The following is a 23,364-nucleotide window of genomic DNA, read 5'->3' on the forward strand; positions in this document are numbered from 1 at the left end:
GGTTTAGATACAGTCTAAAGCATAGATCTCAAAGTCTGTGCACAGAATTTAGCAAGGGCCTCGCACCTTCTGATGCATCAGGTAGGTGCACTATAGCATAGCCTAACCCTCTGTACTTTGGTCTATATTGATGCGGGACATAGACAGCCAGCTGATGACCAATCCATTAGTGCAATGGATGGCTGGAAGCATTTGTCTTTGCCTTTGCAATACCACAGAAGCAATGCATGGTCAATGTACAGCAATGACACACCTGTGTGAACAGCCAGGAGACCCCCCCATGTTATGTTACATAGTTACATAGTTAGTACGGTCGAAAAAAGACATATGTCCATCAAGTTCAACCAGGGAATTAAGGGGTAGGGGTGTGGCGCGATATTGGGGAAGGGATGAGATTTTATATTTCTTCATAAGCATTAATCTTATTTTGTCAATTAGGAACATTCAGCACCCACCCGCTATCAAGGCAGCTGCCTATCATGTCATGCCCTACCTGCACAGGTGTGCTGGCTACTCAAATGATCCAATTAAGGAGGCCATTTAGTCAGCAGCAGCAGAAGTCCTGTGCCTGGACGCTCCAACAGCGGCCAGACACAAGCAGAAGCAGCAGAAGCAGCAGCAGCACCACCTTTTGTTTTTTGGCTGCAGCAGCAGCAGCAGCAGCACCAAGGCCCACAGGGCTGGCTAGCTGGCTAGCCAGCAAGCAGGTAGCAATGAAAGTAGGAATCTTTCTTTTTAACCCTGTAAGGGGGTGGTGCACTGTACCCGAAGATACTGCCATATCGGGTCAATGCATAGGGCGACGGAAGCAAGCTTCGAAATCGGCCCCCGTTCTCAAAAATCCATTTAATATATGGTCCCCAGATAGGGGACGTATCAGATATTAAACTGATAAGAACAGATACTACACTTGATCTTAGCCAAAAGGCCGAGAAGCGATAACCGTGAAAGGGGCGGGCCCAACAAGGTCCCCTTCATGGGCACTATCACTGCTTGCTGTCAGGGAGGCTGCCAGACAATTTTCCATGCACACTCTGGGCTGGGGGGCAGTCAACCACCAGTACACACAGCAGAACCTAAACCCATACCATTATTGCTAAGCAGCAAGACAGGGGCCCATTGCACTCCCACGGGGCCTTTTTAAATGCAATCCATAACCCGGATTTGCCAGGAACCCTTCTTACTCCTCCTACTTGCATGTGACACTGGGCTTAGGATCTGCATAGGAAACACACACACAAGCACACACCTACCTTTGTTGCCTGCAGATGCCTCCTTGGCTGTCCCCAAACGGTATCAAACCAACACCCACGGGAAGCTGTAAGCATAGAGGACATGCCTGCACCCCATTGGACTTACCTGTGTGGGTTAAATCCGGGTTATTTGACAACCTATGGCGGTGATGGTTCTGCTCAGGCAGAGCAGTGCTGATGCTCCTCATAAAGCTGTCGCTGCTGTGAAGGTTCTAGGTGACATCACAATCCCTATGGTTACATACACAACAAAGCTGGGTTGTTGTTGTTTACACTCTGCAAGGCCTGTGGAAGTGAGTGACATCATAGCACTGTAGTTCTGAGGGTTCTAGATGGATGCAACAATCTCCTGTTGCTTCTATGAAGGCCATAATAGACGACATCACCAAACAGCTCCATAGTCACATACACAGCAAAGGAGAGATGTTGTTTACACCTAGTGATGTCAGTGGTATTGAGTGACATCACAGCACAGTGCTAAGGCTCCTGGGCCTGGACACAGCAGCGGCTGCAATATCTCAACGGAGAATACGTTTATATATATGTGTGTGTGTGCGCGTATATATATATATATATATATATATATATATATATATATATATATATTTCTCCGCCGAAATCACTTTTAAACCCATTTCCACCTTTTTTTCCCTTCTCTTCCTCTTACTTTTTTTTCACGTTTTTTTACGTTTTTCTCCTTTTCGCCTCTTTTCTGGGCGTATTATTCTTCTTTTTCTTCTTTTTTTTCGTCTAATGCATACCCCATCAGTGCAGCAATGCTTATTCAATACCGCCAGCAGATGGAGACACTGGGGGATAATTTTCTAAGGATTTATACTGATTTTTCCTGTCTGAATTTGTCGCACAGAAAGTTGCAGGCCAAATATGTGTGACATTTCTGCGACTTTAGCTTCTAGAGCATTTTTACAACATTATACATAGGTGCTGAATACATAAAAAGCGACTGTTCAGCGACAGACAAGTCGCATCGGCTGAAAGTAGGCCAGAATGTCAGTCCATGTTGGAGCAGGTTTAGATACAGTCTAAAGCATAGATCTCAAAGTCTGTGCACAGAATTTAGCAAGGGCCTCGCACCTTCTGATGCATCAGGTAGGTGCACTATAGCATAGCCTAACCCTCTGTACTTTGGTCTATATTGATGCGGGACATAGACAGCCAGCTGATGACCAATCCATTAGTGCAATGGATGGCTGGAAGCATTTGTCTTTGCCTTTGCAATACCACAGAAGCAATGCATGGTCAATGTACAGCAATGACACACCTGTGTGAACAGCCAGGAGACCCCCCCATGTTATGTTACATAGTTACATAGTTAGTACGGTCGAAAAAAGACATATGTCCATCAAGTTCAACCAGGGAATTAAGGGGTAGGGGTGTGGCGCGATATTGGGGAAGGGATGAGATTTTATATTTCTTCATAAGCATTAATCTTATTTTGTCAATTAGGAACATTCAGCACCCACCCGCTATCAAGGCAGCTGCCTATCATGTCATGCCCTACCTGCACAGGTGTGCTGGCTACTCAAATGATCCAATTAAGGAGGCCATTTAGTCAGCAGCAGCAGAAGTCCTGTGCCTGGACGCTCCAACAGCGGCCAGACACAAGCAGAAGCAGCAGAAGCAGCAGCAGCACCACCTTTTGTTTTTTGGCTGCAGCAGCAGCAGCAGCAGCAGCAAGGCCCACAGGGCTGGCTAGCTGGCTAGCCAGCAAGCAGGTAGCAATGAAAGTAGGAATCTTTCTTTTTAACCCTGTAAGGGGGTGGTGCACTGTACCCGAAGATACTGCCATATCGGGTCAATGCATAGGGCGACGGAAGCAAGCTTCGAAATCGGCCCCCGTTCTCAAAAATCCATTTAATATATGGTCCCCAGATAGGGGACGTATCAGATATTAAACTGATAAGAACAGATACTACACTTGATCTTAGCCAAAAGGCCGAGAAGCGATAACCGTGAAAGGGGCGGGCCCAACAAGGTCCCCTTCATGGGCACTATCACTGCTTGCTGTCAGGGAGGCTGCCAGACAATTTTCCATGCACACTCTGGGCTGGGGGGCAGTCAACCACCAGTACACACAGCAGAACCTAAACCCATACCATTATTGCTAAGCAGCAAGACAGGGGCCCATTGCACTCCCACGGGGCCTTTTTAAATGCAATCCATAACCCGGATTTGCCAGGAACCCTTCTTACTCCTCCTACTTGCATGTGACACTGGGCTTAGGATCTGCATAGGAAACACACACACAAGCACACACCTACCTTTGTTGCCTGCAGATGCCTCCTTGGCTGTCCCCAAACGGTATCAAACCAACACCCACGGGAAGCTGTAAGCATAGAGGACATGCCTGCACCCCATTGGACTTACCTGTGTGGGTTAAATCCGGGTTATTTGACAACCTATGGCGGTGATGGTTCTGCTCAGGCAGAGCAGTGCTGATGCTCCTCATAAAGCTGTCGCTGCTGTGAAGGTTCTAGGTGACATCACAATCCCTATGGTTACATACACAACAAAGCTGGGTTGTTGTTGTTTACACTCTGCAAGGCCTGTGGAAGTGAGTGACATCATAGCACTGTAGTTCTGAGGGTTCTAGATGGATGCAACAATCTCCTGTTGCTTCTATGAAGGCCATAATAGACGACATCACCAAACAGCTCCATAGTCACATACACAGCAAAGGAGAGATGTTGTTTACACCTAGTGATGTCAGTGGTATTGAGTGACATCACAGCACAGTGCTAAGGCTCCTGGGCCTGGACACAGCAGCGGCTGCAATATCTCAACGGAGAATACGTTTATATATATGTGTGTGTGTGCGCGTATATATATATATATATATATATATATATATATATATATATATATATATATATATTTCTCCGCCGAAATCACTTTTAAACCCATTTCCACCTTTTTTTCCCTTCTCTTCCTCTTACTTTTTTTTCACGTTTTTTTACGTTTTTCTCCTTTTCGCCTCTTTTCTGGGCGTATTATTCTTCTTTTTCTTCTTTTTTTTCGTCTAATGCATACCCCATCAGTGCAGCAATGCTTATTCAATACCGCCAGCAGATGGAGACACTGGGGGATAATTTTCTAAGGATTTATACTGATTTTTCCTGTCTGAATTTGTCGCACAGAAAGTTGCAGGCCAAATATGTGTGACATTTCTGCGACTTTAGCTTCTAGAGCATTTTTACAACATTATACATAGGTGCTGAATACATAAAAAGCGACTGTTCAGCGACAGACAAGTCGCATCGGCTGAAAGTAGGCCAGAATGTCAGTCCATGTTGGAGCAGGTTTAGATACAGTCTAAAGCATAGATCTCAAAGACAGAATTTAGCAAGGGCCTCGCACCTTCTGATGCATCAGGTAGGTGCACTATAGCATAGCCTAACCCTCTGTACTTTGGTCTATATTGATGCGGGACATAGACAGCCAGCTGATGACCAATCCATTAGTGCAATGGATGGCTGGAAGCATTTGTCTTTGCCTTTGCAATACCACAGAAGCAATGCATGGTCAATGTACAGCAATGACACACCTGTGTGAACAGCCAGGAGACCCCCCCATGTTATGTTACATAGTTACATAGTTAGTACGGTCGAAAAAAGACATATGTCCATCAAGTTCAACCAGGGAATTAAGGGGTAGGGGTGTGGCGCGATATTGGGGAAGGGATGAGATTTTATATTTCTTCATAAGCATTAATCTTATTTTGTCAATTAGGAACATTCAGCACCCACCCGCTATCAAGGCAGCTGCCTATCATGTCATGCCCTACCTGCACAGGTGTGCTGGCTACTCAAATGATCCAATTAAGGAGGCCATTTAGTCAGCAGCAGCAGAAGTCCTGTGCCTGGACGCTCCAACAGCGGCCAGACACAAGCAGAAGCAGCAGAAGCAGCAGCAGCACCACCTTTTGTTTTTTGGCTGCAGCAGCAGCAGCAGCAGCAGCAGCAAGGCCCACAGGGCTGGCTAGCTGGCTAGCCAGCAAGCAGGTAGCAATGAAAGTAGGAATCTTTCTTTTTAACCCTGTAAGGGGGTGGTGCACTGTACCCGAAGATACTGCCATATCGGGTCAATGCATAGGGCGACGGAAGCAAGCTTCGAAATCGGCCCCCGTTCTCAAAAATCCATTTAATATATGGTCCCCAGATAGGGGACGTATCAGATATTAAACTGATAAGAACAGATACTACACTTGATCTTAGCCAAAAGGCCGAGAAGCGATAACCGTGAAAGGGGCGGGCCCAACAAGGTCCCCTTCATGGGCACTATCACTGCTTGCTGTCAGGGAGGCTGCCAGACAATTTTCCATGCACACTCTGGGCTGGGGGGCAGTCAACCACCAGTACACACAGCAGAACCTAAACCCATACCATTATTGCTAAGCAGCAAGACAGGGGCCCATTGCACTCCCACGGGGCCTTTTTAAATGCAATCCATAACCCGGATTTGCCAGGAACCCTTCTTACTCCTCCTACTTGCATGTGACACTGGGCTTAGGATCTGCATAGGAAACACACACACAAGCACACACCTACCTTTGTTGCCTGCAGATGCCTCCTTGGCTGTCCCCAAACGGTATCAAACCAACACCCACGGGAAGCTGTAAGCATAGAGGACATGCCTGCACCCCATTGGACTTACCTGTGTGGGTTAAATCCGGGTTATTTGACAACCTATGGCGGTGATGGTTCTGCTCAGGCAGAGCAGTGCTGATGCTCCTCATAAAGCTGTCGCTGCTGTGAAGGTTCTAGGTGACATCACAATCCCTATGGTTACATACACAACAAAGCTGGGTTGTTGTTGTTTACACTCTGCAAGGCCTGTGGAAGTGAGTGACATCATAGCACTGTAGTTCTGAGGGTTCTAGATGGATGCAACAATCTCCTGTTGCTTCTATGAAGGCCATAATAGACGACATCACCAAACAGCTCCATAGTCACATACACAGCAAAGGAGAGATGTTGTTTACACCTAGTGATGTCAGTGGTATTGAGTGACATCACAGCACAGTGCTAAGGCTCCTGGGCCTGGACACAGCAGCGGCTGCAATATCTCAACGGAGAATACGTTTATATATATGTGTGTGTGTGCGCGTATATATATATATATATATATATATATATATATATATATATATATATATGTCACGATGCCGGCTGGCAGGAGGTGGATCCTCTGTGCCAGAGAGGGATAGCGAGGACCGTGCTAGTGGACCGGTTCTAAGACACTACAGGTTTTCACCAGAGCCCGCCGCAAAGCGGGATGGTCTTGCTGCGGCGGTAGTGACCAGGTCGTATCCACTAGCAACGGCTCACCTCTCTGGCTGCTGAAGATAGGCGAGGTACAAGGGAGTAGGCAGAAGCAAAGTCGGACGTAGCAGAAGGTCGGGGGCAGGCGGCAAGGTTCGTAGTCAGGGGAGATAGCAAAGTTCTGGTACACAGGGTATAAACACACAAAAACGCTTTCACTAGGCTCTAGGGCAACAAGATCCGGCAAGGAAGTGCAAGGGAGGAGACTAGATATAGCCAGGAAACAGATGGGAACCAATTAAGCTAATTGGGCCAGGCACCAATCATTGGTGCACTGGCCCTTTAAGTCTCAGGGAGCTGGCGCGCGCGCGCCCTAGAGAGCGGAGCCGCGCGCGCCAGCACATGACCGCAGGAGACGGGAACGGGTAAGTGACCTGGGATGCGATTCGCGAGCGGGCGCGTCCCGCTGTGCGAATCGCATCCCCAACGGCCATGACAGGGCAGCGCTCCCGGTCAGCGCTGACCGGGGAGCTGCAGGGAGAAAGGCGCCGTGAGCGCTCCGGGGAGGAGCGGGGACCCGGAGCGCTAGGCGTAACAGTACCCCCCCCCTTAGGTCTCCCCTTCTCTTTATCGGGTAACTGCCTCCCCTGGGATGAGGACACCGGGAAAGGAAGGAGGGATTCCTCAACGGCAGGCAGAACCGCAGGAGTAGGAATGGGGAGAGAGGGCAGAGGGCGAGACCTGGCACGGGGCAGTGTGACACCAGGACGGGGGCCATGGGGTGGCACAGAGGCTTGCCTGACGGGACTGGGAGGGGGGGAGGGGCATTTCCTGTGGCAGGCAGAGTCCTTAATGACCTTAGGGGGACCGGAAACAGGAGGAACCACAGGGTCACGGCAGGGAGTACTGGGAACCGGTTTTAGACAGTTCTTGGAACAAGAGGACCCCCAACTCCTGATCTCCCCAGTGGACCAATCCAGGGTAGGGGAATGAAGTTGAAGCCAGGGAAGTCCAAGGAGAATTTCCGAGGTGCAATTGGGGAGGACCAAAAGTTCAATCCTCTCATGATGAGATCCGATGCTCATAAGAAGGGGCTCCGTGCGGAAACGTATGGTGCAATCCAACTTGGCTCCGTTGACCGCGGAAACGTGGAGTGGCTTGACAAGACGGGTCACCGGAATGCGAAATTTATTCACTAGGGACTCTCGAATAAAATTTCCAGAAGCTCCAGAGTCCAGGCAGGCCACGGCTGAGAGAGAAGAGCTGGCTGAAGCAGAAATCCGCACGGGTACCGTGAGACGTGGAGGAGCAGACTTGGAACCAAGAGACGCCACACCCACGTGAGCTGGGTGCGTGCGTGCGTTTCCCAGGCGTGGAGGACGGATAGGGCAATCCACCAAGAAATGCTCGGTACTGGCACAGTACAGACAAAGATTCTCTTCCTTACGGCGATTCCTCTCTTCCTGGGTCAGGCGAGACTTATCCACTTGCATGGCCTCCTCGGCGGGAGGCCCAGGCGTAGATTGCAACGGATACTGTGGGAGAGGTGCCCAGAGATCTAAGTCTTTTTCCTGGCGGAGCTCTTGGTGTCGCTCAGAAAAACGCATGTCAATGCGGGTAGCTAGATGGATGAGTTCTTGCAGATTGGCAGGAATCTCTCGTGCGGCCAGCACATCCTTGATGCGACTGGATAGGCCTTTTTTGAAGGTCGCGCAGAGTGCCTCATTATTCCAGGATAATTCTGAAGCAAGGGTACGGAACTGTACGGCATACTCGCCAACGGAAGAATTACCCTGGACCAGGTTCAACAGGGCAGTCTCAGCAGAAGAGGCTCGGGCAGGTTCCTCAAAGACACTTCGGATTTCCGAGAAGAAGGAGTGTACGGAGGCAGTGACGGGGTCATTGCGGTCCCAGAGCGGTGTGGCCCAAGACAGAGCTTTTCCAGACAGAAGGCTGACTACGAAAGCCACCTTAGACCTTTCAGTGGGAAACAGGTCCGACATCATCTCCAGGTGCAATGAACATTGCGAAAGAAAGCCACGGCAAAACTTAGAGTCCCCATTAAATTTGTCCGGCAAGGACAGGTGGAGGCTAGGAGTGGCCACTCGCAGCGAAGGAGGTGCAGGAGCTGGCGAAGGAGATGATTGCTGAAGAAGTTGCGAATGTTGGCGCACAATGGTGGACACTTCCGACAGCTGGTGGGTTAGATGGGCGATCTGTCGGGCGATATCAGAGACAACTGGCAGGGGAACCTCAGCGGGATCCATGGCCGGATCTACTGTCACGATGCCGGCTGGCAGGAGGTGGATCCTCTGTGCCAGAGAGGGATAGCGAGGACCGTGCTAGTGGACCGGTTCTAAGACACTACAGGTTTTCACCAGAGCCCGCCGCAAAGCGGGATGGTCTTGCTGCGGCGGTAGTGACCAGGTCGTATCCACTAGCAACGGCTCACCTCTCTGGCTGCTGAAGATAGGCGAGGTACAAGGGAGTAGGCAGAAGCAAAGTCGGACGTAGCAGAAGGTCGGGGGCAGGCGGCAAGGTTCGTAGTCAGGGGAGATAGCAAAGTTCTGGTACACAGGGTATAAACACACAAAAACGCTTTCACTAGGCTCTAGGGCAACAAGATCCGGCAAGGAAGTGCAAGGGAGGAGACTAGATATAGCCAGGAAACAGATGGGAACCAATTAAGCTAATTGGGCCAGGCACCAATCATTGGTGCACTGGCCCTTTAAGTCTCAGGGAGCTGGCGCGCGCGCGCCCTAGAGAGCGGAGCCGCGCGCGCCAGCACATGACCGCAGGAGACGGGAACGGGTAAGTGACCTGGGATGCGATTCGCGAGCGGGCGCGTCCCGCTGTGCGAATCGCATCCCCAACGGCCATGACAGGGCAGCGCTCCCGGTCAGCGCTGACCGGGGAGCTGCAGGGAGAAAGGCGCCGTGAGCGCTCCGGGGAGGAGCGGGGACCCGGAGCGCTAGGCGTAACAATATATTTCTCCGCCGAAATCACTTTTAAACCCATTTCCACCTTTTTTTCCCTTCTCTTCCTCTTACTTTTTTTTCACGTTTTTTTACGTTTTTCTCCTTTTCGCCTCTTTTCTGGGCGTATTATTCTTCTTTTTCTTCTTTTTTTTCGTCTAATGCATACCCCATCAGTGCAGCAATGCTTATTCAATACCGCCAGCAGATGGAGACACTGGGGGATAATTTTCTAAGGATTTATACTGATTTTTCCTGTCTGAATTTGTCGCACAGAAAGTTGCAGGCCAAATATGTGTGACATTTCTGCGACTTTAGCTTCTAGAGCATTTTTACAACATTATACATAGGTGCTGAATACATAAAAAGCGACTGTTCAGCGACAGACAAGTCGCATCGGCTGAAAGTAGGCCAGAATGTCAGTCCATGTTGGAGCAGGTTTAGATACAGTCTAAAGCATAGATCTCAAAGTCTGTGCACAGAATTTAGCAAGGGCCTCGCACCTTCTGATGCATCAGGTAGGTGCACTATAGCATAGCCTAACCCTCTGTACTTTGGTCTATATTGATGCGGGACATAGACAGCCAGCTGATGACCAATCCATTAGTGCAATGGATGGCTGGAAGCATTTGTCTTTGCCTTTGCAATACCACAGAAGCAATGCATGGTCAATGTACAGCAATGACACACCTGTGTGAACAGCCAGGAGACCCCCCCATGTTATGTTACATAGTTACATAGTTAGTACGGTCGAAAAAAGACATATGTCCATCAAGTTCAACCAGGGAATTAAGGGGTAGGGGTGTGGCGCGATATTGGGGAAGGGATGAGATTTTATATTTCTTCATAAGCATTAATCTTATTTTGTCAATTAGGAACATTCAGCACCCACCCGCTATCAAGGCAGCTGCCTATCATGTCATGCCCTACCTGCACAGGTGTGCTGGCTACTCAAATGATCCAATTAAGGAGGCCATTTAGTCAGCAGCAGCAGAAGTCCTGTGCCTGGACGCTCCAACAGCGGCCAGACACAAGCAGAAGCAGCAGAAGCAGCAGCAGCACCACCTTTTGTTTTTTGGCTGCAGCAGCAGCAGCAGCAGCAGCAAGGCCCACAGGGCTGGCTAGCTGGCTAGCCAGCAAGCAGGTAGCAATGAAAGTAGGAATCTTTCTTTTTAACCCTGTAAGGGGGTGGTGCACTGTACCCGAAGATACTGCCATATCGGGTCAATGCATAGGGCGACGGAAGCAAGCTTCAAAATCGGCCCCCGTTCTCAAAAATCCATTTAATATATGGTCCCCAGATAGGGGACGTATCAGATATTAAACTGATAAGAACAGATTTTTTTTTTTTTTTTTATCTAAAGCCGAGGAACGTGCTTTCGATTCACCCAAAGTGCAAGAAAAAGTGCAAACGTGTTACACTAAAAAAAAACGTGCACAAAGGATGCGGTCTATCGCAAGCCCTTCTCCGATAGGAGAGAGGCCCCCCAACAAACCTTACCCTTCGCCTCCGGACCAAAAGGTACCTGCGAGGTTCCAGGTTCGATGTCCCTTTTCGCCGAAGCTACTAGGGGACCACAAATGCTCCCGGCATCCCCCTTGGCGTTAGCCAAGGTATCTGCCCGCAGAGCCGATTACGGTAGGTACCCTGCCAAAGCAGGAGTACCCGGGGTGTTTGCAGGGAGGTGCGGAACCTAATGGCCACACACACCTCCCCTAGACCGCCAGGAGGGACACCCAGAAGGGCTACCGCATCCTGACAAATCCTGTGAACACACAACACGCAAAAAGTGACACAGTGAGACAAAAAAGAAATAAATAAGTGAATGTGTGCAGATATACTGCCCGGACATCCGGCCGGATCTATAAAAATTTCTCTGATCCTAGCCAGAAGGCCGGGAATCAAGAGGTGAGTGCCACAAGGTGAAGAGATTATGGTGCCAGTGCTTCAACCCAGTGAGTCTATTCTCCCAGTGAGTTTCGGCACCTCGGGGTCACCACTCCCCGAGGCACAAAAGTACCTCGGCTCTAGACCCTCTCAGCCTCATGGCGAGACCCGGAGGGAACAGGTCACATCGGGGCAGCCATCGAGCTGATTCCTCAGAACCAGCCCCGGAAAGCCCTGGTACACCTGCATCCTCCATGCAGCACCCATCCCCACCAGCATGAAAACTGATAAGAACAGATACTACACTTGATCTTAGCCAAAAGGCCGAGAAGCGATAACCGTGAAAGGGGCGGGCCCAACAAGGTCCCCTTCATGGGCACTATCACTGCTTGCTGTCAGGGAGGCTGCCAGACAATTTTCCATGCACACTCTGGGCTGGGGGGCAGTCAACCACCAGTACACACAGCAGAACCTAAACCCATACCATTATTGCTAAGCAGCAAGACAGGGGCCCATTGCACTCCCACGGGGCCTTTTTAAATGCAATCCATAACCCGGATTTGCCAGGAACCCTTCTTACTCCTCCTACTTGCATGTGACACTGGGCTTAGGATCTGCATAGGAAACACACACACAAGCACACACCTACCTTTGTTGCCTGCAGATGCCTCCTTGGCTGTCCCCAAACGGTATCAAACCAACACCCACGGGAAGCTGTAAGCATAGAGGACATGCCTGCACCCCATTGGACTTACCTGTGTGGGTTAAATCCGGGTTATTTGACAACCTATGGCGGTGATGGTTCTGCTCAGGCAGAGCAGTGCTGATGCTCCTCATAAAGCTGTCGCTGCTGTGAAGGTTCTAGGTGACATCACAATCCCTATGGTTACATACACAACAAAGCTGGGTTGTTGTTGTTTACACTCTGCAAGGCCTGTGGAAGTGAGTGACATCATAGCACTGTAGTTCTGAGGGTTCTAGATGGATGCAACAATCTCCTGTTGCTTCTATGAAGGCCATAATAGACGACATCACCAAACAGCTCCATAGTCACATACACAGCAAAGGAGAGATGTTGTTTACACCTAGTGATGTCAGTGGTATTGAGTGACATCACAGCACAGTGCTAAGGCTCCTGGGCCTGGACACAGCAGCGGCTGCAATATCTCAACGGAGAATACGTTTATATATATGTGTGTGTGTGCGCGTATATATATATATATATATATATATATATATATATATATATATATTTCTCCGCCGAAATCACTTTTAAACCCATTTCCACCTTTTTTTCCCTTCTCTTCCTCTTACTTTTTTTTCACGTTTTTTTACGTTTTTCTCCTTTTCGCCTCTTTTCTGGGCGTATTATTCTTCTTTTTCTTCTTTTTTTTCGTCTAATGCATACCCCATCAGTGCAGCAATGCTTATTCAATACCGCCAGCAGATGGAGACACTGGGGGATAATTTTCTAAGGATTTATACTGATTTTTCCTGTCTGAATTTGTCGCACAGAAAGTTGCAGGCCAAATATGTGTGACATTTCTGCGACTTTAGCTTCTAGAGCATTTTTACAACATTATACATAGGTGCTGAATACATAAAAAGCGACTGTTCAGCGACAGACAAGTCGCATCGGCTGAAAGTAGGCCAGAATGTCAGTCCATGTTGGAGCAGGTTTAGATACAGTCTAAAGCATAGATCTCAAAGTCTGTGCACAGAATTTAGCAAGGGCCTCGCACCTTCTGATGCATCAGGTAGGTGCACTATAGCATAGCCTAACCCTCTGTACTTTGGTCTATATTGATGCGGGACATAGACAGCCAGCTGATGACCAATCCATTAGTGCAATGGATGGCTGGAAGCATTTGTCTTTGCCTTTGCAATACCACAGAAGCAATGCATGGTCAATGTACAGCAATGACACACCTGTGTGAACAGCCAGGAGACCCCCCCATGTTATGTTACATAGTTACATAGTTAGTACGGTCGAAAAAAGACATATGTCCATCAAGTTCAACCAGGGAATTAAGGGGTAGGGGTGTGGCGCGATATTGGGGAAGGGATGAGATTTTATATTTCTTCATAAGCATTAATCTTATTTTGTCAATTAGGAACATTCAGCACCCACCCGCTATCAAGGCAGCTGCCTATCATGTCATGCCCTACCTGCACAGGTGTGCTGGCTACTCAAATGATCCAATTAAGGAGGCCATTTAGTCAGCAGCAGCAGAAGTCCTGTGCCTGGACGCTCCAACAGCGGCCAGACACAAGCAGAAGCAGCAGAAGCAGCAGCAGCACCACCTTTTGTTTTTTGGCTGCAGCAGCAGCAGCAGCAGCAGCAAGGCCCACAGGGCTGGCTAGCTGGCTAGCCAGCAAGCAGGTAGCAATGAAAGTAGGAATCTTTCTTTTTAACCCTGTAAGGGGGTGGTGCACTGTACCCGAAGATACTGCCATATCGGGTCAATGCATAGGGCGACGGAAGCAAGCTTCGAAATCGGCCCCCGTTCTCAAAAAAATCCATTTAATATATGGTCCCCAGATAGGGGACGTATCAGATATTAAACTGATAAGAACAGATACTACACTTGATCTTAGCCAAAAGGCCGAGAAGCGATAACCGTGAAAGGGGCGGGCCCAACAAGGTCCCCTTCATGGGCACTATCACTGCTTGCTGTCAGGGAGGCTGCCAGACAATTTTCCATGCACACTCTGGGCTGGGGGGCAGTCAACCACCAGTACACACAGCAGAACCTAAACCCATACCATTATTGCTAAGCAGCAAGACAGGGGCCCATTGCACTCCCACGGGGCCTTTTTAAATGCAATCCATAACCCGGATTTGCCAGGAACCCTTCTTACTCCTCCTACTTGCATGTGACACTGGGCTTAGGATCTGCATAGGAAACACACACACAAGCACACACCTACCTTTGTTGCCTGCAGATGCCTCCTTGGCTGTCCCCAAACGGTATCAAACCAACACCCACGGGAAGCTGTAAGCATAGAGGACATGCCTGCACCCCATTGGACTTACCTGTGTGGGTTAAATCCGGGTTATTTGACAACCTATGGCGGTGATGGTTCTGCTCAGGCAGAGCAGTGCTGATGCTCCTCATAAAGCTGTCGCTGCTGTGAAGGTTCTAGGTGACATCACAATCCCTATGGTTACATACACAACAAAGCTGGGTTGTTGTTGTTTACACTCTGCAAGGCCTGTGGAAGTGAGTGACATCATAGCACTGTAGTTCTGAGGGTTCTAGATGGATGCAACAATCTCCTGTTGCTTCTATGAAGGCCGTAATAGACGACATCACCAAACAGCTCCATAGTCACATACACAGCAAAGGAGAGATGTTGTTTACACCTAGTGATGTCAGTGGTATTGAGTGACATCACAGCACAGTGCTAAGGCTCCTGGGCCTGGACACAGCAGCGGCTGCAATATCTCAACGGAGAATACGTTTATATATATGTGTGTGTGTGCGCGTATATATATATATATATATATATATATATATATATATATATATATTTCTCCGCCGAAATCACTTTTAAACCCATTTCCACCTTTTTTTCCCTTCTCTTCCTCTTACTTTTTTTTCACGTTTTTTTACGTTTTTCTCCTTTTCGCCTCTTTTCTGGGCGTATTATTCTTCTTTTTCTTCTTTTTTTTCGTCTAATGCATACCCCATCAGTGCAGCAATGCTTATTCAATACCGCCAGCAGATGGAGACACTGGGGGATAATTTTCTAAGGATTTATACTGATTTTTCCTGTCTGAATTTGTCGCACAGAAAGTTGCAGGCCAAATATGTGTGACATTTCTGCGACTTTAGCTTCTAGAGCATTTTTACAACATTATACATAGGTGCTGAATACATAAAAAGCGACTGTTCAGCGACAGACAAGTCGCATCGGCTGAAAGTAGGCCAGAATGTCAGTCCATGTTGGAGCAGGTTTAGATACAGTCTAAAGCATAGATCTCAAAGTCTGTGCACAGAATTTAGCAAGGGCCTCGCACCTTCTGATGCATCAGGTAGGTGCACTATAGCATAGCCTAACCCTCTGTACTTTGGTCTATATTGATGCGGGACATAGACAGCCAGCTGATGACCAATCCATTAGTGCAATGGATGGCTGGAAGCATTTGTCTTTGCCTTTGCAATACCACAGAAGCAATGCATGGTCAATGTACAGCAATGACACACCTGTGTGAACAGCCAGGAGACCCCCCCATGTTATGTTACATAGTTACATAGTTAGTACGGTCGAAAAAAGACATATGTCCATCAAGTTCAACCAGGGAATTAAGGGGTAGGGGTGTGGCGCGATATTGGGGAAGGGATGAGATTTTATATTTCTTCATAAGCATTAATCTTATTTTGTCAATTAGGAACATTCAGCACCCACCCGCTATCAAGGCAGCTGCCTATCATGTCATGCCCTACCTGCACAGGTGTGCTGGCTACTCAAATGATCCAATTAAGGAGGCCATTTAGTCAGCAGCAGCAGAAGTCCTGTGCCTGGACGCTCCAACAGCGGCCAGACACAAGCAGAAGCAGCAGAAGCAGCAGCAGCACCACCTTTTGTTTTTTGGCTGCAGCAGCAGCAGCAGCAGCAGCAGCAAGGCCCACAGGGCTGGCTAGCTGGCTAGCCAGCAAGCAGGTAGCAATGAAAGTAGGAATCTTTCTTTTTAACCCTGTAAGGGGGTGGTGCACTGTACCCGAAGATACTGCCATATCGGGTCAATGCATAGGGCGACGGAAGCAAGCTTCGAAATCGGCCCCCGTTCTCAAAAATCCATTTAATATATGGTCCCCAGATAGGGGACGTATCAGATATTAAACTGATAAGAACAGATACTACACTTGATCTTAGCCAAAAGGCCGAGAAGCGATAACCGTGAAAGGGGCGGGCCCAACAAGGTCCCCTTCATGGGCACTATCACTGCTTGCTGTCAGGGAGGCTGCCAGACAATTTTCCATGCACACTCTGGGCTGGGGGGCAGTCAACCACCAGTACACACAGCAGAACCTAAACCCATACCATTATTGCTAAGCAGCAAGACAGGGGCCCATTGCACTCCCACGGGGCCTTTTTAAATGCAATCCATAACCCGGATTTGCCAGGAACCCTTCTTACTCCTCCTACTTGCATGTGACACTGGGCTTAGGATCTGCATAGGAAACACACACACAAGCACACACCCTACCTTTGTTGCCTGCAGATGCCTCCTTGGCTGTCCCCAAACGGTATCAAACCAACACCCACGGGAAGCTGTAAGCATAGAGGACATGCCTGCACCCCATTGGACTTACCTGTGTGGGTTAAATCCGGGTTATTTGACAACCTATGGCGGTGATGGTTCTGCTCAGGCAGAGCAGTGCTGATGCTCCTCATAAAGCTGTCGCTGCTGTGAAGGTTCTAGGTGACATCACAATCCCTATGGTTACATACACAACAAAGCTGGGTTGTTGTTGTTTACACTCTGCAAGGCCTGTGGAAGTGAGTGACATCATAGCACTGTAGTTCTGAGGGTTCTAGATGGATTGCAACAATCTCCTGTTGCTTCTATGAAGGCCATAATAGACGACATCACCAAACAGCTCCATAGTCACATACACAGCAAAGGAGAGATGTTGTTTACACCTAGTGATGTCAGTGGTATTGAGTGACATCACAGCACAGTGCTAAGGCTCCTGGGCCTGGACACAGCAGCGGCTGCAATATCTCAACGGAGAATACGTTTATATATATGTGTGTGTGTGCGCGTATATATATATATATATATATATATATATATATATATATATATATATTTCTCCACCGAAATCACTTTTAAACCCATTTCCACCTTTTTTTCCCTTCTCTTCCTCTTACTTTTTTTTCACGTTTTTTTACGTTTTTCTCCTTTTCGCCTCTTTTCTGGGCGTATTATTCATCTTTTTCTTCTTTTTTTTCGTCTAATGCATACCCCATCAGTGCAGCAATGCTTATTCAATACCGCCAGCAGATGGAGACACTGGGGGATAATTTTCTAAGGATTTATACTGATTTTTCCTGTCTGAATTTGTCGCACAGAAAGTTGCAGGCCAAATATGTGTGACATTTCTGCGACTTTAGCTTCTAGAGCATTTTTACAACATTATACATAGGTGCTGAATACATAAAAGCGACTGTTCAGCGACAGACAAGTCGCATCGGCTGAAAGTAGGCCAGAATGTCAGTCCATGTTGGAGCAGGTTTAGATACAGTCTAAAGCATAGATCTCAAAGTCTGTGCACAGAATTTAGCAAGGGCCTCGCACCTTCTGATGCATCAGGTAGGTGCACTATAGCATAGCCTAACCCTCTGTACTTTGGTCTATATTGATGCGGGACATAGACAGCCAGCTGATGACCAATCCATTAGTGCAATGGATGGCTGGAAGCATTTGTCTTTGCCTTTGCAATACCACAGAAGCAATGCATGGTCAATGTACAGCAATGACACACCTGTGTGAACAGCCAGGAGACCCCCCCATGTTATGTTACATAGTTACATAGTTAGTACGGTCGAAAAAGACATATGTCCATCAAGTTCAACCAGGGAATTAAGGGGTTGGGGTGTGGCGCGATATTGGGGAAGGGATGAGATTTTATATTTCTTCATAAGCATTAATCTTATTTTGTCAATTAGGAACATTCAGCACCCACCCGCTATCAAGGCAGCTGCCTATCATGTCATGCCCTACCTGCACAGGTGTGCTGGCTACTCAAATGATCCAATTAAGGAGGCCATTTAGTCAGCAGCAGCAGCAGAAGTCCTGTGCCTGGACGCTCCAACAGCGGCCAGACACAAGCAGAAGCAGCAGAAGCAGCAGCAGCACCACCTTTTGTTTTTTGGCTGCAGCAGCAGCAGCAGCAGCAGCAAGGCCCACAGGGCTGGCTAGCTGGCTAGCCAGCAAGCAGGTAGCAATGAAAGTAGGAATCTTTCTTTTTAACCCTGTAAGGGGGTGGTGCACTGTACCCGAAGATACTGCCATATCGGGTCAATGCATAGGGCGACGGAAGCAAGCTTCGAAATCGGCCCCCGTTCTCAAAAATCCATTTAATATATGGTCCCCAGATAGGGGACGTATCAGATATTAAACTGATAAGAACAGATACTACACTTGATCTTAGCCAAAAGGCCGAGAAGCGATAACCGTGAAAGGGGCGGGCCCCAACAAGGTCCCCTTCATGGGCACTATCACTGCTTGCTGTCAGGGAGGCTGCCAGACAATTTTCCATGCACACTCTGGGCTGGGGGGCAGTCAACCACCAGTACACACAGCAGAACCTAAACCCATACCATTATTGCTAAGCAGCAAGACAGGGGCCCATTGCACTCACCACAGGGCCTTTTTAAATGCAATCCATAACCCGGATTTGCCAGGAACCCTTCTTACTCCTCCTACTTGCATGTGACACTGGGCTTAGGATCTGCATAGGAAACACACACACAAGCACACACCTACCTTTGTTGCCTGCAGATGCCTCCTTGGCTGTCCCCAAACGGTATCAAACCAACACCCACGGGAAGCTGTAAGCATAGAGGACATGCCTGCACCCCATTGGACTTACCTGTGTGGGTTAAATCCGGGTTATTGACAACCTATGGCGGTGATGGTTCTGCCTCAGGCAGAGCAGTGCTGATGCTCCTCATAAAGCTGTCGCTGCTGTGAAGGTTCTAGGTGACATCAACAATCCCTATGGTTACATACACAACAAAGCTGGGTTGTTGTTGTTTACACTCTGCAAGGCCTGTGGAAGTGAGTGACATCATAGCACTGTAGTTCTGAGGGTTCTAGATGGATGCAACAATCTCCTGTTGCTTCTATGAAGGCCATAATAGACGACATCACCAAACAGCTCCATAGTCACATACACAGCAAAGGAGAGATGTTGTTTACACCTAGTGATGTCAGTGGTATTGAGTGACATCACAGCACAGTGCTAAGGCTCCTGGGCCTGGACACAGCAGCGGCTGCAATATCTCAACGGAGAATACGTTTATATATGATGTGTGTGTGTGCGCGTATATATATATATATATATATATATATATATATATATATATATATTTCACCGCCGAAATCACTTTTAAACCCATTTCCACCTTTTTTTCCCTTCTCTTCCTCTTACTTTTTTTTCACGTTTTTTTACGTTTTTCTCCTTTTCGCCTCTTTTCTGGGCGTATTATTCTTCTTTTTCTTCTTTTTTTTCGTCTAATGCATACCCCATCAGTGCAGCAATGCTTATTCAATACCGCCAGCAGATGGAGACACTGGGGGATAATTTTCTAAGGATTTATACTGATTTTTCCTGTCTGAATTTGTCGCACAGAAAGTTGCAGGCCAAATATGTGTGACATTTCTGCGACTTTAGCTTCTAGAGCATTTTTACAACACATAGGTGCTGAATACATAAAAAGCGACTGTTCAGCGACAGACAAGTCGCATCGGCTGAAAGTAGGCCAGAATGTCAGTCCATGTTGGAGCAGGTTTAGATACAGTCTAAAGCATAGATCTCAAAGTCTGTGCACAGAATTTAGCAAGGGCCTCGCACCTTCTGATGCATCAGGTAGGTGCACTATAGCATAGCCTAACCCTCTGTACTTTGGTCTATATTGATGCGGGACATAGACAGCCAGCTGATGACCAATCCATTAGTGCAATGGATGGCTGGAAGCATTTGTCTTTGCCTTTGCAATACCACAGAAGCAATGCATGGTCAATGTACAGCAATGATACACCTGTGTGAACAGCCAGGAGACCCCCCCATGTTATGTTACATAGTTACATAGTTAGTACGGTCGAAAAAAGACATATGTCCATCAAGTTCAACCAGGGAATTAAGGGGTAGGGGTGTGGCGCGATATTGGGGAAGGGATGAGATTTTATATTTCTTCATAAGCATTAATCTTATTTTGTCAATTAGGAACATTCAGCACCCACCCGCTATCAAGGCAGCTGCCTATCATGTCATGCCCTACCTGCACAGGTGTGCTGGCTACTCAAATGATCCAATTAAGGAGGCCATTTAGTCAGCAGCAGCAGAAGTCCTGTGCCTGGACGCTCCAACAGCGGCCAGACACAAGCAGAAGCAGCAGAAGCAGCAGCAGCACCACCTTTTGTTTTTTGGCTGCAGCAGCAGCAGCAGCAGCAGCAAGGCCCACAGGGCTGGCTAGCTGGCTAGCCAGCAAGCAGGTAGCAATGAAAGTAGGAATCTTTCTTTTTAACCCTGTAAGGGGGTGGTGCACTGTACCCGAAGATACTGCCATATCGGGTCAATGCATAGGGCGACGGAAGCAAGCTTCGAAATCGGCCCCCGTTCTCAAAAATCCATTTAATATATGGTCCCCAGATAGGGGACGTATCAGATATTAAACTGATAAGAACAGATACTACACTTGATCTTAGCCAAAAGGCCGAGAAGCGATAACCGTGAAAGGGGCGGGCCCAACAAGGTCCCCTTCATGGGCACTATCACTGCTTGCTGTCAGGGAGGCTGCCAGACAATTTTCCATGCACACTCTGGGCTGGGGGGCAGTCAACCACCAGTACACACAGCAGAACCTAAACCCATACCATTATTGCTAAGCAGCAAGACAGGGGCCCATTGCACTCCCACGGGGCCTTTTTAAATGCAATCCATAACCCGGATTTGCCAGGAACCCTTCTTACTCCTCCTACTTGCATGTGACACTGGGCTTAGGATCTGCATAGGAAACACACACACAAGCACACACCTACCTTTGTTGCCTGCAGATGCCTCCTTGGCTGTCCCCAAACGGTATCAAACCAACACCCACGGGAAGCTGTAAGCATAGAGGACATGCCTGCACCCCATTGGACTTACCTGTGTGGGTTAAATCCGGGTTATTTGACAACCTATGGCGGTGATGGTTCTGCTCAGGCAGAGCAGTGCTGATGCTCCTCATAAAGCTGTCGCTGCTGTGAAGGTTCTAGGTGACATCACAATCCCTATGGTTACATACACGACAAAGCTGGGTTGTTGTTGTTTACACTCTGCAAGGCCTGTGGAAGTGAGTGACATCATAGCACTGTAGTTCTGAGGGTTCTAGATGGATGCAACAATCTCCTGTTGCTTCTATGAAGGCCATAATAGACGACATCACCAAACAGCTCCATAGTCACATACACAGCAAAGGAGAGATGTTGTTTACACCTAGTGATGTCAGTGGTATTGAGTGACATCACAGCACAGTGCTAAGGCTCCTGGGCCTGGACATAGCAGCGGCTGCAATATCTCAACGGAGAATACGTTTATATATATGTGTGTGTGTGCGCGTATATATATATATATATATATATATATATATATATATATATATATATTCTCCACCGAAATCACTTTTAAACCCATTTCCACCTTTTTTTCCCTTCTCTTCCTCTTACTTTTTTTTCACGTTTTTTTACGTTTTTCTCCTTTTCGCCTCTTTTCTGGGCGTATTATTCTTCTTTTTCTTCTTTTTTTTCGTCTAATGCATACCCCATCAGTGCAGCAATGCTTATTCAATACCGCCAGCAGATGGAGACACTGGGGGATAATTTTCTAAGGATTTATACTGATTTTTCCTGTCTGAATTTGTCGCACAGAAAGTTGCAGGCCAAATATGTGTGACATTTCTGCGACTTTAGCTTCTAGAGCATTTTTACAACATTATACATAGGTGCTGAATACATAAAAAGCGACTGTTCAGCGACAGACAAGTCGCATCGGCTGAAAGTAGGCCAGAATGTCAGTCCATGTTGGAGCAGGTTTAGATACAGTCTAAAGCATAGATCTCAAAGTCTGTGCACAGAATTTAGCAAGGGCCTCGCACCTTCTGATGCATCAGGTAGGTGCACTATAGCATAGCCTAACCCTCTGTACTTTGGTCTATATTGATGCGGGACATAGACAGCCAGCTGATGACCAATCCATTAGTGCAATGGATGGCTGGAAGCATTTGTCTTTGCCTTTGCAATACCACAGAAGCAATGCATGGTCAATGTACAGCAATGACACACCTGTGTGAACAGCCAGGAGACCCCCCCATGTTATGTTACATAGTTACATAGTTAGTACGGTCGAAAAAAGACATATGTCCATCAAGTTCAACCAGGGAATTAAGGGGTAGGGGTGTGGCGCGATATTGGGGAAGGGATGAGATTTTATATTTCTTCATAAGCATTAATCTTATTTTGTCAATTAGGAACATTCAGCACCCACCCGCTATCAAGGCAGCTGCCTATCATGTCATGCCCTACCTGCACAGGTGTGCTGGCTACTCAAATGATCCAATTAAGGAGGCCATTTAGTCAGCAGCAGCAGAAGTCCTGTGCCTGGACGCTCCAACAGCGGCCAGACACAAGCAGAAGCAGCAGAAGCAGCAGCAGCACCACCTTTTGTTTTTTGGCTGCAGCAGCAGCAGCAGCAGCAGCAAGGCCCACAGGGCTGGCTAGCTGGCTAGCCAGCAAGCAGGTAGCAATGAAAGTAGGAATCTTTCTTTTTAACCCTGTAAGGGGGTGGTGCACTGTACCCGAAGATACTGCCATATCGGGTCAATGCATAGGGCGACGGAAGCAAGCTTCGAAATCGGCCCCCGTTCTCAAAAATCCATTTAATATATGGTCCCCAGATAGGGGACGTATCAGATATTAAACTGATAAGAACAGATACTACACTTGATCTTAGCCAAAAGGCCGAGAAGCGATAACCGTGAAAGGGGCGGGCCCAACAAGGTCCCCTTCATGGGCACTATCACTGCTTGCTGTCAGGGAGGCTGCCAGACAATTTTCCATGCACACTCTGGGCTGGGGGGCAGTCAACCACCAGTACACACAGCAGAACCTAAACCCATACCATTATTGCTAAGCAGCAAGACAGGGGCCCATTGCACTCCCACGGGGCCTTTTTAAATGCAATCCATAACCC

At 47.9% G+C, this 23,364-nt stretch overlaps 9 non-coding genes and 1 pseudogene across 9 annotated transcripts; all 10 read right to left on the reverse strand.

Moving 5' to 3' along the window:
- Positions 1-749: 749 nt before the first annotated feature.
- Positions 750-940, reverse strand: LOC130319289 (U2 spliceosomal RNA). Its single transcript, XR_008865520.1, has one exon. It is a non-coding gene; the product is annotated as a U2 spliceosomal RNA (small nuclear RNA).
- A 2,091-nt stretch (positions 941-3,031) lies between these two features.
- Positions 3,032-3,222, reverse strand: LOC130319290 (U2 spliceosomal RNA). The gene has a single exon (XR_008865521.1). It is a non-coding gene; the product is annotated as a U2 spliceosomal RNA (small nuclear RNA).
- Positions 3,223-5,317: 2,095 nt separating this feature from the next.
- Positions 5,318-5,508, reverse strand: LOC130319291 (U2 spliceosomal RNA). The gene has a single exon (XR_008865522.1). It is a non-coding gene; the product is annotated as a U2 spliceosomal RNA (small nuclear RNA).
- Positions 5,509-10,696: 5,188 nt separating this feature from the next.
- Positions 10,697-10,879, reverse strand: LOC130319302 (U2 spliceosomal RNA). The gene has a single exon (XR_008865532.1). It is a non-coding gene; the product is annotated as a U2 spliceosomal RNA (small nuclear RNA).
- Positions 10,880-11,574: 695 nt separating this feature from the next.
- LOC130319304 (U2 spliceosomal RNA) lies at positions 11,575-11,734 on the reverse strand (annotated as a pseudogene).
- Positions 11,735-13,823: 2,089 nt separating this feature from the next.
- Positions 13,824-14,016, reverse strand: LOC130319301 (U2 spliceosomal RNA). Its single transcript, XR_008865531.1, has one exon. It is a non-coding gene; the product is annotated as a U2 spliceosomal RNA (small nuclear RNA).
- Positions 14,017-16,108: 2,092 nt separating this feature from the next.
- LOC130319292 (U2 spliceosomal RNA) lies at positions 16,109-16,299 on the reverse strand. Its single transcript, XR_008865523.1, has one exon. It is a non-coding gene; the product is annotated as a U2 spliceosomal RNA (small nuclear RNA).
- Positions 16,300-18,393: 2,094 nt separating this feature from the next.
- LOC130319293 (U2 spliceosomal RNA) lies at positions 18,394-18,584 on the reverse strand. Its single transcript, XR_008865524.1, has one exon. It is a non-coding gene; the product is annotated as a U2 spliceosomal RNA (small nuclear RNA).
- Positions 18,585-20,672: 2,088 nt separating this feature from the next.
- On the reverse strand, positions 20,673-20,863 carry LOC130319294 (U2 spliceosomal RNA). Its single transcript, XR_008865525.1, has one exon. It is a non-coding gene; the product is annotated as a U2 spliceosomal RNA (small nuclear RNA).
- Positions 20,864-22,953: 2,090 nt separating this feature from the next.
- Positions 22,954-23,144, reverse strand: LOC130319296 (U2 spliceosomal RNA). The gene has a single exon (XR_008865526.1). It is a non-coding gene; the product is annotated as a U2 spliceosomal RNA (small nuclear RNA).
- Positions 23,145-23,364: the final 220 nt, after the last annotated feature.

The sequence above is a fragment of the Hyla sarda genome, unplaced genomic scaffold (genome assembly GCF_029499605.1).
Source record: "Hyla sarda isolate aHylSar1 unplaced genomic scaffold, aHylSar1.hap1 scaffold_2108, whole genome shotgun sequence".
NCBI lineage: Eukaryota > Metazoa > Chordata > Amphibia > Anura > Hylidae > Hyla > Hyla sarda.